Here is a 4,735-nt window from a genome sequence, read left to right on the forward strand (position 1 = left end):
TTTAGGGTGGGTAACCAAATTTGTTCCCATGCAAACCAATACTAGCTTAGAAACTGCTAGACTATGCAAGGAACTACTAGAAGAAAAGCAGAAGTTGTAAACACCTGGGTGAGACTTCAGATATACATTGCATTTGACAGAGTTTAGAGCAAAATATTTAAGAAAGAAAAAACACAAGCTTAAGTGTGACCCTCCTAATCCCTGGGGATGGGGATTCCTGGGAGAAAAGCATTGCTGGTTGTTCACTTCCTTACAACCTTTCCTATTGGTGTGTCCATCTGTACTTCTCTTTATGAACAGGGTCCTGTTGTCATTTCTAGTGACAACATAGTGAAGTGGCCCAGTGACATGCTATGTTAACTTTTCAGTTCTTATCTTAATGTGGGAACTGGGGCTGATTGGCAGTGACCAGAGAGGAGAGAGCCACCTTTATCTCCTTGGGGTTTTGGATACTGAAAGGGCTACTTCCTGCTCTCACGTGCATAGACTCCTTCTAGCCAATTTCCAAAGGACATGTAGTAGTCCAGCCTTCTCTAATTCCTGATGATGGTCTTACAGAACCTGGTTTCTTCTCAGATTAACTGAAATGAAATTTTTAAGAATTCTTTTTCTCCACCTGTGCCCAAGGACAGAGAGATAGCTGGCAAAGTTGCAATAAAATGAAGGTGTGATGCAACCCATATAGTATCTGTTTTAGGAATACAGGGGTACTTCAGAAAGATAATGGAAAATAGGGTTAAAAATAAGTTTATTTTGGTGCAAAAAATTTGAAATCCATGCATATGGCTTTCTTTTTAAAAATGCTTATTTACTTATTCTGAAAGTCAGAGTTACAGAGCAAGAGGGAGATAAAGAGACACAGAGCTCTTCCATCTGGTGGTTTGCTCCCCAGATGGCCACAATGGCCAGCACTGAGCCAGGCCAAAGCCACGAGTTTTATCCCAGTCTCCTACACAGGTGGCAGGGCCCCAAACACTTTGGCCATCTTCCACTGCTTTTCCAAAGCCATTATCAGGGAGCTGGATTGGAAGCAGAGCAGCCTGGAGATGAACTGGTACCCGTATGGGATGCCAGTGTCACAGGCAGTGGCTTTATCTGCTGTGCCACAATGCGAGCCCCATATATGAGGAGTTTTCAAAAACAAGGAAAATGCATATTATGAAAAAATTATGCATGAATTTCAAAATTTCTTACACCGAAATAAACTTACCATTTCATTTTATTTTTCCGCAGACATTTTGAGGTACTCACTATCACCTCTGCCTGAGGACAGTTTGCTAGGTGTGGGGAGATGTAAGATAAATATAAATAAGACATGATCTGCCTAAGACAGAGTAATGGAGTTGAGACATTCACAAGTCCCTGTAGTACCAGGCAAGAAATGATACACATATTTGTGACCAAGTGGTATCAGTTGAGAGGGTGGAGACATGGCTTCTTCAGGGCAGGTGGCACATTGAATTGGCTCAGGTAGGATAAAACAGTAGGTGCAGGGCCCTAGTTGGCATTTGAGGCTCAAGGGGCAGTCTCACAGTCAATTGCCTGTGGTACTTTAATTAGTAGCATGTTGGATTTCTTAACAGCACATAAAATAAGGGTGTGTCTGACATTGATTTGGCTTAGGCTTCTGAAGGACAGAAGTGCAAGGTTTGGGATTGGGGGGATGCTGTGAGGGGCAGGAAGCAATGGGAAGTCAGGCAGGCTGAAGAGGGTGCAAGAGCCATGGATGCCAAGCTCCAGGGAATTATCTTGTAGGTATGGGAAATCAGTGATGGTTCCAGCTGTGGAGGGCAAAATCCTGGGAGACCAGACAGGAAGTAACAGACCCAAGCTGTGACACATTGGTGGAACAGAAATGAAGCTGCAAATAGAAGCACCTGCCGAAGGGCCAGAACTCAGCCCAGAAAGATGGGCACTTTGGGCTGGGCTGAGTATTTTTCTAAGAAAGCTGGAAGGAGGAAGCTGAGGGCAGTTTGGTCCTCTGGCTTTGTCCTTACAGTTTGCTAAGAAAAACTGCTAGCAACTATTTGGGCTAAAAATGTTCTTTGTTGAACTCTAGATGGTCCCATCCATCCCTGACTTCTATTTCCTCAGGAAACCTCTTCTCCACTCTAGTTTTATTCACTCATTCAATCCACACATACCTGTTGGGTGCCCTCCCTGCCCTTCAGTGGTGACTCAAACAGACACAGCCCCTGATCGCTTGAAGCACACATGCTTGTGGGGTCCCCAAAATCAATACATAATTCAAAATTGCCCCAAGTTCCAAGAATGGAAGGTACAGAGTGCTGTGGCCTGGCCCAGGTGAAAGGGCATAATAGTCACAGAAGCTGTATCCACTCAGATCCCAAAGATGAGACTGGTTAATTAGGAAGAGGCTGGGGCCTCCAGAGACCCCCAAGCCCCAGCTAGCCAAGCAGATAGATGCCCGCCCTGCCTGGAGGGTGCTTTGACCTTTGTGTGTATTTCCCTGCATTCTGGACCTAGACTTATCTCACCTCCCACCCCATCCCATTTGGAGAAACCCCAACTGCCAGGAAACCACAGCCTCCCCCTCAGAGCTCATTAGAAATGGAAACTATTAGGGCTCACCCTAGACCTACTGACCTAACACACTGGGGGTGGGCCTGGCATTATGTATTCACAAACCCAGTGGATGGTTCCAGACCACTGAACCTTGCCTGATCACTGCAAGACTAAACTTGCCCTGCTTGTAGGCCTGAGTCCTGAGCACTACCACACACATTCCATTCCTGACTTATTGATAGCTAATGGCTTCCTAGAGCCTAGACACTGGCCTGTACCTGGCCCCCATGGCATATCCTGTCTAGAGAATCAGAGCCAAGGAAAGGCATTTTCTCTCCCAACTTGGGGACAGCTAGCTCTGTGTATCTCCCATTTCAGTTTGTCTTCCCTCTGCACCAGAACTGACCAAATTCAGCGCCCAGTCCTGCCTGCATGTAGGTCAGGTATGCTGGGACAAGCCAAGCTGATCTGTCTGCATCCAGTGTGGCCTCTGCCATTCCAGAGTGTTCCAACCAAAGCAGCCCATGTTCCCAGCTCCTTCTCATGGGCTTCACCCCTGCTGCATTCCAGCCAAATTGAGCCACAGTTTCCTGCGCATGCCCTATCATCCATGCCATTATGCAAGTTGTCCTGGCTGCCTGCAGTGTCCCTTTCTCCACCCTCTTCCCTGAGTCCTCAGGTTCAGATGGCCAGCTCCTATCCTCAAAAAGCCTAGCCAGATCCTCCCAAATAGAAACCATCTCCTCTCTCTGGATTTTGAGTCTGTGGCATTTGATCTCTGCCTCATTCTGCATGTTCTCTGTTGGGATGTTTTCCCACCTTCACTGGACCAGGAACTGCTTGAGGGTAGAGCCAACCAAGGCCCCACAGCATACAGCAAGTGCTCAAGGAATGCAGGCAATCACCTCCCTGCCTTGGAATCCCAGATTAACAAGAGCCAGAGGAATGGGGCGGAGAGCAGCCAGTGGAATGGATTGGAGCAGAAATCACAGGCCCAACATTCCTGTGTGGACCCAGGAGCTCTTGACCTCCATAAATTGGATATGCCCTTTGGGATGTCAGTGTGCATCTTTGGGCAAGAGACAGCACATGACTTTGCACCAGGTTTTGAAAGAGGACTGTGGCCTGGTAAAACCTATGAACCAGTGATAGGCCAGCAGCTGTGGGGAAGCAGGTTTCAGGGAGATAGTTCAGGAGAGACAAGCCCAGGGCCTCCCAGACTTCATCAGCATCCCTGGCTGAGTGTGGACTGAGACTAAGGGGGTGTCTGTAGACTGTTCCGTTATTAAGGCCTTGGCTCCAAAATCGGCTGTGCTGGAACCAGCTTAGGATAGACATGGTTGAGAACTCTGGCCACAGCCCACCAGCTGCTGCATATTTCTACCACTGACAAGGAACCCCAGACTTCCTATCAGAGATTCTTGGCTTGCCATGTGAAACAGCCCTTGCCAGTAGAAAAGTGTCCCTCACCCTCCCTCCTCTCCCCCGACCCAACCCAAGTGAGTGCATCTTATACTGGAGTGTGTCCTCCCGCTCCCCCAGAAACTCCTGCCTCCTCAGAAGCATTCCTCCTTTCCCAGCTCCATTTCACCTGTGGTTCTGCTGGGCCCAGAACTCTCCTGCTCTGCTTTCAAGCTCCATCTCTAGTGATGTTTTGTCCTTGCAGCTTGGCCACACATGTCTCCCTCTGGCTTCCAACCTGTCAAAGCGCTTTCTCAATCCTACAGTAACCCATCAGCTCAGCTGCCCAGACCGATGTGCCAAGAGTGCACTTCTCAAGGGTCAGGGGCTTGGATTCCAGGGAAGGTACCCGGTAAGTGTGCAGAGCTTAGAAAGGCCTTTATGGGAGAAAGCCAGCAATTCCCACATTGGCCAGCTGGGGGAGCTCCAGAGAAAAAGAAGCCATGGCCAGGGACGCTGAAGGGCAGTTAGCAGTCAGGACTGGACCACACGCTCCAAATCCCCCAGGCCAGTGTACCCCATATTACCCATTAAGAATCAAGCACCCTAATGCAGCAAAGGGGCCCATGTGAGGAAAGAGGCAGTCAGAATACCAATCTGATTGGAGTCAGGCTATAATCTGAGGCACCCAAAGATGAAATATGCAAAAAATGCGAGTAGGAACTTTGAGAAAGGAAAGAAGCATATCAGGAGACACTAGGAACTTCCATTTCAGTATGATACTCCTTTCACCAGCACTGCCTGGTCA

Source organism: Oryctolagus cuniculus, chromosome X (genome assembly GCF_051225735.1).
Source record: "Oryctolagus cuniculus isolate XC-2025 breed Fujian yellow rabbit chromosome X, ASM5122573v1, whole genome shotgun sequence".
NCBI classification, from domain to species: domain Eukaryota; kingdom Metazoa; phylum Chordata; class Mammalia; order Lagomorpha; family Leporidae; genus Oryctolagus; species Oryctolagus cuniculus.